The 13,308-nt window shown below is 43.1% G+C and overlaps 1 protein-coding gene across 12 annotated transcripts in view; it reads left to right on the plus strand.

The window, feature by feature from the left end:
* Nucleotides 1-192: 192 nt before the first annotated feature.
* nrcama (neuronal cell adhesion molecule a) overlaps nt 193-13,308 on the plus strand; it is a 58,607-nt gene continuing 45,491 nt past the window's right edge. For all 12 annotated transcript variants that reach the window (XM_030439176.1, XM_030439180.1, XM_030439182.1 and 9 more), the window contains exon 1: nt 193-446. The gene's annotated coding sequence lies outside the window, so the exon portion shown is untranslated. The remainder of the gene's footprint in view (nt 447-13,308) is intronic.

The following is a 13,308-nucleotide window of genomic DNA, read 5'->3' on the forward strand; positions in this document are numbered from 1 at the left end:
TGTGAAAAGCATCAAAACGTCTTCTTATCGCGCATTATTTTCTTTTGTACAGCAAACAATGTGTATATCAAATAAGCTTCATCTGATCAACTTTTATTAAGTGCCATGATAAACATGACGCCGAGTCGCCCTGGAGCGCGGGTCAGGTTTTCCTCCCACGAGCGTGCCCTCCTCCCGCCAGCGTAGACGATCTTTGGCCGCTGCTGGTTTAGACGGAGCTGGTGAGGAGAGCGGAGGATCCGTGTGGACCACAGCTTACTGCTGCAGCAGCGGCCGAGAAGGGGGGACGGACACACCGGCCGGGCACGGTTCCCTTCAGACACACACTGTCACACTCGCACACACGCATACATACACACGCAGCTCTGTCATCATCCTCTCCAGCATCAGCACACACTCGGAGGCAGGGGGGAGGACACGCAGGAGCCGGGTCTGCAGTGGAGACGGTGAGTTTGAACATTTTCTCTTCTTCTGATGGGGAAGATGGGGATTGCTTTTTTTTCCCTTCTCCCCTCCCCTCCTCCCCGCTGTCCTCCTTCACAACCATCCTGAGAATAATGGTGCAGTGGTGGATGTGTGGAGAAGACATGTTTTACGGCCAGCACGGGCTCCCGGTGATGCAGCTTGACCGGGATGACCAGGTGCGAATAAAAAACAGCAAATATGGAGGCGCCGCTGAAGAGAGATTGTCGTGTTTTTTTTTTTTCTTTTCTTTTCGATGATTGTGCTGAGCGTCAGAGTCAGACAGACCGGTGCATGCGCTGCATCTCGAGGAGCAACAGAGAGGGAGGGAGAAAAAAAGCAATGTGTTGATGGGCTGTTGTGCTGAATGGATGGATTCAGCCGCAGCAGCAGCAGCAGCGTCTGCGCTCATTGTTGGTGCTGCCGGCCGGTGCGGGCAGGCCCCGCAGCGCTCAGAGGATTATTTGATGTCTGTCAGTGATGCTGCCAGATGTAGAGCCTCCTCAAGCTGTCAGCTCAAGTGTTTGGACATCGCGGGGGAGGCAAATCCACTCAGGAGGCCTTGTTTTCAGACATGAGAATCAGAGGGAGGAATGAAAAAAAGGGGCCTTCCGTGCTTCAATTATTGATCAACATTCTTTTTTTTTTTTTTTTTTTTTTTTGGTTGTTGCATTGAAACATGCATAAAGGATCATTTATGTGCGGGGTTCCCCCCCAAATAAAAAAAAATCGTTCACCTACTCTCATCAGCTTGATGTTTTGTCATAGGCAGGGATAGATGTGTCTGCATGTCTGCAACATGCAGGAGGCGGAAACAGACAGAGAGAGGAGTGGGTAACATTCAGCACTCACCTGGCATATGGAGTGGACATCCGACTGGCTCGCAGTCAGTCAGACGAGATGATTCATCTTTTTGGATGGATTTGACAATTATTTGCATTTGCACTAATGTTTGTGCAAAAAATGATGTTAAATTCATCTAATAAATAGTCAGCATTGGGGAAAAAAAAAACACGTTTGATCATAAATTAAAAAAATGTTGGCTTATTTTCGAGCAAAAGTGCAAAACTCTTCCATTGTCTCTGATTTTAGCTTCTTATATGGAGAGTTTCAGTGTGTTCAGACATTTTTAAAAACAAAATAATACATCTATTAAAGGTCTACTGTGTAGTTTTGGGGGAAGCCATTTTAATCAAAGGAGAAAGCTCTTCAGTGACTGATTGTGTGCCTAAACAAACTGATTAAACAAACCAACCTCAAAGGAAAACACAATTTCATACAGTTTCACTTTGTTTATACGTGGCGGACCGCGCCACCTTCTAGCTTGGAACAGTGTTCCGTTTCCGTTCGAACAGCTTGTTTATTCAGTTATGGAAGAAAATAAATATTTCTTACATAGTGCCCTTTTAATAATGAATGCTTGATGATGTAAATAATCGTCAGCTGCTACCCATGTGAAGCTACATGGTGTAGAGCAAATGGACAGAATGGGTGGTTGTGTTTGATAGGTTGCTATGGTAAAACATGGGCTGTCTTTTGTGTGTGTGTGTGTGCGTGTGTGTGTGTGTGTGTTTCGGGAAGAATAAGGGTCCCACAAGCCCGTCCCACAAGTGCCCGCCATTGGTTTTGTGATATATCTCTCCATATGACCTCATATTCATCTCTTTTAAAAGCCTTTATTGTTTCTGCATAGACATATGCAAGAAGTGCCCTGTCAATGAGAACCAGGCCGGTGGTCAGTTCCCACTGGGGCCAAGTGTCACTGTGTTTGATTGGTGATATATAACAGGTGCTCGGTAATACTGTTTGCAGTATGCAGTAGTATCACACCTGGCTACAGAGTCAGTGTGATGGGAATAAGACTTCCACTATCTGTACATGTGGTGTTATTTCATGTAGTGTTTGTTGTAACACTTAGTGATGCAGTCTGACATCCCTCAACCACACGTCATGCAATATATCCATATATATGTATATATATATGTATATATATATATATATATATATGTATATATATATGTATATATATCAGTCCCTATATCTTTGTATTATTACGCAGACATAACATAGAACATACCCTGCAAGCTTTGGATCCAGTCAGCAAATGTGATCAGTTACAGCGAATTGGAAGCCTTCTGTTGTGAAGTGACGCTAGAATGCTAATATCAGCCTGTTAACCTACATTTTGGAAAGTTGCAGTCAGCATTTCACACTGTATTCCTGTATTCAGGAACACAGAGAGAGCGGAGACAAGACGCCCTCTGATTTCTATTTTCTGCTCGCTCAGAACTTTTCTCCTTTTTACGTGGCAGTGACCTCGCCGCGTGAATCAAACCGTTAATACAACTCTGGCAAATATCAGAGCCTTCTGTTCCACGGAGAAGACTCAGTCTGATGGCTGAATTAAGGACCACTGAATGGCCACTTGAAAAGGACAGCCCGGTCGCCAGTATAAAACACCGGCAGTTAACGATCCTCCAAAACAATTGGAGCGTTCACGTTTGTAAGTGTCATAGGCTGAGTACCATATTGACATTTCTACAATTCGTGTCATATCACATTCACATGACATGTTTATTGCCTGACTTTCAGATCAGGAGGTGGAGGGGGATGGTGGCGGGATTCTATTTGGAAGCGGGACACCACCGAATATTTTTAAGGAGACCTCGAGACAGTTTCCAGTCGTGTTTGTGACAACACTAAACCATTTTTTTGCTGGGTAGTCGGGAATTCTCCCGCTGTGTTTGTGGCGACAACAACGGGTACTTTAAGCTGAAATCAAAGCCTTACATCTAGATAAGTCTAGAAGAACAGAAGTTCTTTTGACATATTTTCTGCTCAACGTTAGAAAAAAAGGCTACGTTCTACTGTCTGCCAGTGTTTCTCCGGCAGTTACGTCATTGTTTCACAAGAAGGCGTGACGGACACCTGCGTGCGCTAGTGACTGAAGGCAAATGATGCAAGTTACTGCAAGTAAGCAAGAAAGCTGACGCAAAACTTAAAGCCTGCTAGTTCTAATTATAAACATTCACGGTGTTGTAGCAGTGATTAGCCTTGATCAGTGTCTTAAACTTTGACAGAACTGGGTTTGGAAAGTCATTGAAAAGTCCTTGAATTTGTATTATGAAGGTGTGGAAACCCAGTGTAAATCACTTAGCATGAGTGATTCTAAAAATAAGACGTATACCATATAATGGCATGGCCTGTCATGGCAGGTTGTCAGTGCTCATTACTGTGAGCGAGCTTTCTCCCCGTGAAGGCCTGACTTGAGTTTCCGGTGTGACAGCTCCCAGGGCGCAGGCGGCGGCAGCACCGAGCACATTACTCACGGCAGACGCAGTGTCACCGCCACTCTCCCGCTCTCCCATTTATCCACGGCCCATTAGACACGAGTCAGGTGGTGGTGCTTACAGCGGGTTTAGGTGCATTCGCGTTCTGCCCGCTGTCGCCTGAAGTGATGACACTGTTATTTTAAGACGCGTGAAATTGATAATGTTTTCGGTGCGGCGTGGACGATCCGGATTGAGGTCAACTGCTTTTTTATTTCTCTTCGGTAAGACTGAAACTGGGAAAATATAATAGCTTCCAGTCTATTATATTTTGTTGTAGAATGTAACTTTTATGGTGAACTCAATTCATCATCTTTTAAAAAGACATTCTGATTGATCGGTTTAGCTAACTTCCTGTTTGTTTTGCGATAAGCAATCCTTGCCCTCACCTAATAAACACACAGTGGTAATCCCCAGATTAAGCTGCAGACAGGAGGACCGCCTCTTTATGGAGTTCTCTTTCTTGATTGGATACAGTGGGCAGGGATACCAGAACATTTCTTCTCTCTTTTACTGCACGAGCAGAGGGAGGAGAGACATGGGTTACTGTCTAAACACTCTATGACAGTGATTACTGTTGGAATAAAGAACTATTTAACAATTATTTTAATTAAAAAAATCTCCCTTACAGCAGCTTTAAATTCACAGTCATATTGAAGGTGCAACATGTAAGACTTGCTACCCTTAGCTAGTTTGCTCAGTTAGCCATGCAGCTAACGGTTCAGACAGGGAGCTTGGGGTCCAGGGGATTGTTAGTGTTTAGCACAGGAGCTTTGGACCGGGACAGGATGGGCTGGGGCTAGCTGGTTAGCATGCTAACTAAAGTATATATCCTTCGGTATATAAAATCCTCCAGAAACTATTGGCTTATTTTTGGGGTTAAACAACTTAGACAATCAAAAGTTACCAAATAATTTCCTGTTCACTAACTATTCGATTCAGTGGATGAGTTGTGAGAGGTTAATGCCTGTCTCGGGGGGGGGGAAAAAAACCTGCATATTTGCATCAGTATCAGCTCATGTGGCTGGGATTCGGTTGTTGGCTCATACACTGAGGAAATGCCTTGAGAAAGTCTGTTTGCACATCTGTGTTGTCCAGTTGCATAATCTTGCTTATATTTTGTGTTTCCGTGGCAGAGCTGCGCTCCAATCAGTCGCCGCGCTGCTCGAGGCACCAAGGAAACATTGCTTCTTTTTTTAATCCATCCCCAGAGATTATTAAGCTCGCTCTCCTCGCAAGCAACCGCCAATGAAGTATGCAGGTGCACACGTTAATGAAGTCATTAACAGGAGCATCCTTGCTTTTTTTTTTTGTCTCAGTGTACAACAGTGGAGAACTCCTAGCTCGGATCTGCTGGACCACCGGGAAGCTGCAGCCAAATGAATTAGCAGCATAGATTTCTTCTGTATGCTTTGGTTTAATAGCATCAGCACCCTGCGGCGATGATGCGGGGTTAGAGGCTGGGAGGGGTATAAACTCCCCCCCCCCACGCACCCTTGGCTCACAGCTGGACATGTTTGGGTGGCTGTTTTCATTAAGGGACTAGGACACATCAAATTAGCAGGACTGGCTGAAGATTGATGAATTAGAAAATGGAGAGCAGTTCAAGCCGTGTCTGGAGTGCTGCTGGTAGATTCCTGAGAGAGCAGATGCTGTTGTTCTGCCTGCCTTCCGTATGAGACAGATGGTTTTCTGTGGTGTGTTTTCCCTCCTTTTTTTTTTTTGGATGGTGGTGTTACTGCCGTGAGATGAGAGGGACCCATTTTCTTTTGTTAAATGAAGGGCCGCACTGATGAGATTGATTTCAGCACAAGACATTAATGTTAGATATACATCAGAGTCACTTCGGGTACACTTTCAGTTTACCATGGCTAAACACAGGCCGCATTTCTTCTCTAAGAATGTGATTTGTAAACACTAAAGCTAGAATAGTTAATTGATTATTTTATTCAATAAGGATTTGCTGTTTTTGTATGTTATATATCAAGTAAACTGAATTTCTTTGGCTTTTAGACGCTTGGTTCAACAAAACAACAGATTTAAACATGTCACCCTGGGTTTCGGCAAACTGCGATGTGCATTTTTCCCACAATTCCCAGCCTAATTATAGAGAAGGTGATTAAGATGACTGAAAATCATTTTCACATTACTTGATGATGAAAACGATCATTACTCGTAGCTCTACACATGAAATACCTTCCTCAGTAAAAGAGACGTTAAATAAAGAGCCATAAATATAAGTTTACTGAGATCTATAAACTTGGAAAGGAGAAAAATATCCAAGGGACGGGGAAAAGAGGAGTGAGGAGGAGAGTATAGAAATGAAGGGGGAAAGGAAAGGAGGGCAAAGGAGAGAGAGGAGGAGAGGGAAAGAGGAGAGATTACAGGACAGACAGGGAAAGAGAAGACTGAAAACACTGTGGAAAGGAAAGGAAGAGCAGTGAGGCCAGGAGGGGAAAACAAGAGAGGAGGAGAGGGAAAGAGGACAGGTCTGAGGATGAGAGGAGAGGAAAGGAAATGGAGGGAAAGGAAAGAAAAGAAAGGATGGACCGAAGAGAGTAGGAGCTGAGAGGAGAAAATGAGATTAAAGGAGAGAGAGAGGGAAAGAAAGATATGGAAAGGAAAAGAAAGAAGGAGCAGTGAGGCCAGGAGGGAAAAACAAAGAAGAGAATAGGGAAAGATGATAGATCTGAGGAGGAGAGGAGAAGAAAGGAAATGGAGGGAAAGGAAAGAAAAGAAAGGATGGACCGAAGAGAGTAGGAGAGGGAAACAGGAGAGATCTAAGGGTGGCAGGAGAGGTAAGTAATGGAAAAAAAGGAATGGAAAGGAAGGGAAAGGAAAGGAAAGAAGATAAGAGGAAAGGAAAGAACTGGAATAGCAAAGAGAGGAAAGGAGGGAGAGAATTGTGAGGATAGGAGGAAAACAAAGCAGAGTAGAGAAAAAAGCCTCAGACCTTAGGAGGAGAGGAGAGGAAAGGAAACGGATTGGAAGGGAAAGGAAAGAAGCAGGAAAGAAGCAGGAGAGAACAATGGGGAGAGGACACGTGGAATGACTAAGAAAAGAGGAAGCTGAGGCTGCAGCGAGGAAGAATAGAGAGAAGTGACGCGCTGCTGCGATCACCAGCTGTGCCCGGCCGCATCTGAAGTAGAGCAAGAGACCGGAGATTAACACAAGGAGACATCGCTGTACTACACACACATGTGCACACATACTGTACACACATACGTCGGCTTAAAAGCTCAATAATTCCACTTTTAGTCGCCAGTCTTTCACCTTTCTGTGCCGCGTCATGCTCCGAATGTCATGGAGTCGGCGTGTCGGTCGCAGCTGAGTTGTTTGTGTGGATCAGGTGGGCAGCAGATGGGAGAGTGGGTGAGAGCAGAGGAGTTGCCAGACTGGTAGTAGCTATCACTAGCAGGGTGTAAAAACATATCAGCATATCTGTCTGAACGGCTGATTTAATTTTATATACCCAGCCATATGCAGGCACATTTGTTGTTTGTTGTTCGCCGCTGTTTCATCCGAGTTCGTGACTGCGATTGTTGACGATCCTAGTCATGCTTAAAATATTCATAGCTGAACAGATTCTGATCTTTTCCTACAGTTTCTTCTTTAGCTTGATGTCTCTTATTGAACTTTGGTGAAATGGAGAAAGGGCTGAAGCGATGACAAGCACAAATCGAAGGGGAAGTGTGAGAAAACAAACCATGATGTAAAACTTACATCAGAAAACATATGGTCTTACACTTCCCCCTTTTCTCAAGGAAACAAAGGAGCAATGTTCAAATCCCAGTGGTGGGAGCTTAATTCACTGTACAGTAGGCTTAAAAATAATATTACTCCCATCCGCCAGAATCTTTGTCGCAGCTCTAAAATGATTAGCGAGGATTTAGGTCAGAGAAGTCATTAAAGAGCTCCCCTTATCACACCAAACATCCAATTGGTTCGTGGCACGAGCATCACATGACGGGTGTGAACCAACCAGCCTTGACAACGATTATTAAATATGTTTGTACAGGGCATAATTGAATCTGTCAGCTTCGGCTGATTCTTTTAGCTCCTTCTCTCTTAGGTAGGTATCTTTCTCCTCCCAGCAATGAGGGGAGATTAGTTTGATGGGGGATTTATCTTGGAGCCTTCACACATGATTTGTAGAGTGTGTAATTATGTATTGCTTTTTTTAAGGTGTTTCCTTGGCCCGAAGCCGACATTGTTCATGCAACACCTACACAGGGGGCCTGATCCTCCCTTTGGCCCGGACTGGTGCCATGTCTTACACCTCAGGGCGCATTTATCTGTATTGAATGTTCTGGTAACACCTTTTGGCCCATTTCACCATGTGCATTGGTAAATTACATGACATTCATAGGGATTAGATACATAAGGATACAACCCAAGAATTATAAGGATCTTGCAAGTACATCAACTTCAAATGTTCTGAAATGCACCCAATGCTACATTTAGAAACGTCAAGAGAGAATCGCTATTGATAATTTTTTCTTTCTGTGACGGAAGATGTGAAGATGTGGCTCCTTCCACCATTATGAAGCTAGGACCGCAAACTTGATTTAGTTGAGGGAGTAGCAAGCCGGTTGGCAGCAGTAGTGTGAGGACCAGTCATGTTCGGATGCCAATATAGAAATGTAAAGGCAAGGAGCAGCTCTTGTAAAGAGTCGATGCTGGGAAATTGGTGATGTTAATTGTGACCCTACAGTGGCTCTCATGCCAATGGAAAAGCAAACCGGTTCTTAAAAGGTTTAGCAGGTTGAACCAACTCTGAACCAGCACTAGCATAGGCCCAGAACGTGCACGTGGTTTGCTTTGTTTGAAAGGGAGTATGGAAGAAACAGCAGTCCGGTCTCATCAAGGTTGAGCTTCAGGTTGGTGTGCAGACAGTCACTGAGTTAATCAGACAGACACGCAGAGATTTGTCTTACCAGCTGAGTTTCAGATAGTTAAGAGTCAACCGTTTTGCTGTAGTAGGAAAAGCTATGTGAGAGAATAACAGATCCAAGTGATTTTGTGTAAAGACAAAACAGGAGTGGAGCTAGAACAGAACCCTGAGGGACTTCAGTAGCTTTTTGTTCCGCCAATATGACGCCTTGGAGGGTACACTTTTTTCCACCGCTGTTGCTATGTAAATCGAGTCGATGTGCCGGCAATTGCATGAGATGTTGATGATGTGCACTGTTGTGCGACCCACAGCCAGGGAGTTTTAAAACCAGGAAACAGCTGATCACAGCAGTCAGTCCATCACTTCAACCGCAGACATCAAGATGAGCAACTGAAAAGCTGCTGAGATGCGGGAGATGCTAGCGTCTCCTCGGTCTCTGTAGCTGTCTTCGCTGTCCGCTTGTTGTTGTAGCGGTCGCTACTATCAAATTAAAAGCCCCTGCTAAGAACCCAGTTCTAAATTCCAATGAGGTGCAATGTACAGCTCTTATTTTGAAGACAAATTCGACCTGCTTCCTGTTAGCTGTCTGGTGCTTGAGGCAGCTAACAGCGGGGGCGAGGCGCTCCGCCGCATACTTCCTTTAATAGTGGCGGTTTAACATCGGCGTGTGTTTGACTGAGGAGGCGAGAATATGGGCCACGGGTCTATAATTAAGTATATCTATCAAGTGTCGCCACATTTAATACCACGGCAGGGCAGCAACCATGACGAGGCAGTGGCCATTCATGATTAAGCTGCATCCCGCTGGGCAGCTGTGTAGCAATTATGACTGACACTGGTATTACGGGGCTAAATATTCTTCCGACGCATATGTTGTACGTCACTGTTCATGCCCAACTTCGTACTTCATGTCACGTCACATGTTTAAGCCCTAGTGGTGGCTTTTTTGAAAGAAGGAATATTACACCTCCCTTTCACATAGACAAGGCGGCAGTTTGAAGCCTTTACCTTGCTGCAAATGTGGCGCATTTTCTAAAAGGGGCAATAGAAGCAGATAAAATCCCATTTAGGGGAATTCCGCATGACAAGAAAAAACACTTTGAGCGTGACCTCAGTTGTTCAGAGGACACTTTATATTAAGCATCTGTTTATCATCGATATATAGTGTGGGAAAAGCGGCTCCAGTTCAATGGAGCCTGGCATGTGTCCTCGATCCTACTCGTCTGACCCCAGAGAGGAGGCTTTTCTGAGGCCAGCCCGCCTTCAATAAGTGCCCTCTGGTCGAGCTGAAAGAATGTCTTTGTAGAAGAAGATAAACTGTCCAGTGAGCAGATGAGGAGGACGGAGAACAGAGGCAGTCCTCAGTGTGGGAAATAAAAAGTCATCTGTCAGTTTAAGATGTGCCTGTTAACTGATAAACCAATTAATTGCGGGCAGAGCCTCATGTTCATGGGCCTTGAGGGGATAAAGAGAGTCTTATAATATCTGTCTTATTACATTTTTAAATTTTTTTTAATCCTATTTTTAGGAATTTCAGCTCTGTAATCCACATGCCCACGCTGTGCACTTCGGAGTACCAGAGTAATTGAAACCCCCCACAACACACTTCAAATTTGATCAGTATTTTTCGATTAACTTCTTCTGCAACTAAAGCATAAAAGGAGCTGAAAAAGCCAGGTCTTTTGCTTGTCGTGATATTCTAGAAAATAAAAGGGCGGTCAGTCTAACTCTTCTCATCTTTTCAGCAACCATTAAACATTTATAAATGATAAATTATTTGTTCCAGTTGTGTGTTCTCCGTCATACTGTGCTATTTCAAATAGTGAAAGCTTGATTTAAAATCAGAATCCTAATGTTTAAGTGTAGTATAAACAGTGCTGCTCCCTGGGATCATGATGAAACATTCAATGGGTTATGTAAATAAATGAAATGTAGTGTACACACAGTCTCTCGCTATGTGTGTTAACATTTACAATCCAAATAAAGGCCAGACTGTGACATTGTATAAGATACAGTGTGTATAAAAGACTACAAGAGAACAAACCAATCTATGTCATATACAAAGCAAAGGGTAAATATTAACTTTTTCACCAAAAGTGTATTTTTGGCTGTAAAATCTTTCAGTTTATCTGCATCCTAAGCCACATTTCTTTTTAGCTATATGCATTAAAGAAGACCCAGCTTACTTACCATATTCACACAGGTGGCCATTTTCTTCTGAAGTTGCGCTCAGGGTGGGAAACTGCTGGGCTGCTGTGTTTCAGGTTACAAGTTGTACAAACACAGGGAATCTAACAAATTGTTTTCATTTCAACGCTGTCAATTGATCAACGACTGAAAACATGGTGGATAGTGAAATCTGGACTGATTTGACCATATTTCAAGGTAAAACAACCTATGACAACCTGTTAGCTAACGCTAGCATTCAGCCACTTCCTAGTTTATTACTGTTCAATTACATTCAGTGTGTTTCACTTCCAGGGTTAAATGAGCTTGTCCAAGATGTTGGGTGATATTTTAGATACATTTTAGAATAATTCATTTGCGCCTTTCCAGTAATGCTAGCTAGGAAGTGGTTGAGCAGTAATGTTAGCTGCTGTCTAACGGAAGTTAACTGTTTTTCAGCTAGATGTCCTTCCTGTCTTTCTCAGTTGCAGATCAATCAGGAAGCAGTAATATGATAGCAATTTTTCAGGTTCACTCTATTACAGAACTTGCAGTCTGGAACACAACAGTATGACATTTGAGCTTCCCATCCTGTGTGTGGTGTTAGAGGAAAATGGCCACCGTGCGAATATGGTCTAATTGAGAAACACTCGATACAATTTATAGGAATTCAACAACCTTTTGGTCAGTATATATTGAAAATGACACCAAAGACAATTTCCATTTATTGATTTGAAAGCCTGTTAGATGACTATTTGCCGCATTATAAACTACACATAAACCTTTATTAATGTACTTCCAGCATGTGTTTGTCAATTAATGCAGTACAGGCTGTGGGTACACTGACTCACTGTAAGAATTACTCATTTCCTGTTTGCTCTTGCTCAGCATCATTTGATGCTTTTGGACGTCGTCCCAAAAAAGTCAATGGCGTTTCACATCACTGATGAAGCCCCCACCCCGCCACTCCACTCCGTCCTCCCTGTCTCTATCTCTGTCACCCCTAAAACTGCTGAGCCGGCTGGTTTTGGGGCTGCCAGATACTCTGCATTGTCCTCTTGGAGCCAGGCTGCTTTACTCACCTTGCCTTTTGGCTCCCTGACGTAATGCTTGTGTAGCAGTCTAGTCGGACGTGAGGTATGAGTCCAACACACTTCAGTTGCAGACGTGGATACAGTATGTCAGAAGCACTCCTTTGTGGCTGATGATGATCAAAAGAAGGAACAGATTGTGGCTATTGTCTTTGCTCTCACGGTTGTTTTTCTGTCTGACAGAGATAACCTTCATGTCCCCTCTCTGATTGCTGAGATACACAGTGCTGATACTCACACAGCTAGATGGAAATCAGACACACTACTGCACAAAGGGAGTGCGCCCACAAGGATGTGGTGCCAGAGGAGATTTAAATTTTCTTAAAAACAACTGAGGTTGTCATCTTGTTATTCAAACTACAAAAAAACAAAAACAACAAAGCTTTGTCTTTGCTGTTTTCCCATAAACATACACAGATTGTTGTTTTAAAGTTGTACAGCATGTTAAACTATAGATCAGATAAACCGATTATCACCAGGAAGCTGCATTTAATTTGGTAATTTGTGATGCAAAATTAACTGTCTCTCTATCGGAGGATATTCTGCTTAACCTTTTTTGGATAGAAGAACAGTTTCCTCACGGCTTCTCTCATTACTGCACAGATAATTAACTGTTTTAATGACTTGGCTACGGGCCAGTACCAATGGTTTTGCTTTACAGATGAATGTCTTTAATGTCTTTTTGTTGCCTTCTTGAGGAAGGGCTTGACAAGAGATGAAACTGTCTGTAGGCATTTAACTCATCATGATAATATTCTAAGTTGGTAGCATTTAAAAATATACATCTTTTAAGCTACAGTTATGTATTTTTGGCTACTTGGGCACAGGGCTACAAACTGTAAACACAACACTAATATGTTAGCATCTTCTAATTTGGCAGGCAAGTTAGCTAACACATTTACACATTCGATACATAGCGGTGTTAGCGATCATTTGGAATTTTGCCCAATATTCATTGTCATAACTTGTTACTTTTAGCTTTGTTTTGGTTTTCACCAACCACTAATGAAAATAGTTGCTAAATGCTCCATGCTAGTGGCTAACATTGTTTAGCTGTTTAATGTGTTTTTGCCGAACAGCTTGCATACATTGGGTTTAGCACAACATTTTTGCTAAAAACAGCTGCTTGAAAAGTACACCGATGAGAGCTGCAGCAGTGAATCTTAGCAGTGGAGATGTGGGCTGTATAAACCAAACAGTTAGCTAAATATGTAATCATTGACAATATAATTAGTGGAGAGAGCTTTGGAAAAGCAAAGCCAACATGGAAATGCCTTAAAACTATATTCTTTGATGGCCAGCAGGGTCTGACACCATTGGCTGCAAAATAAATCAGATTGTATAAAAGCTTATGAGAAAATGACCC

Source organism: Sparus aurata, chromosome 14 (assembly GCF_900880675.1).
Source record: "Sparus aurata chromosome 14, fSpaAur1.1, whole genome shotgun sequence".
NCBI lineage: Eukaryota > Metazoa > Chordata > Actinopteri > Spariformes > Sparidae > Sparus > Sparus aurata.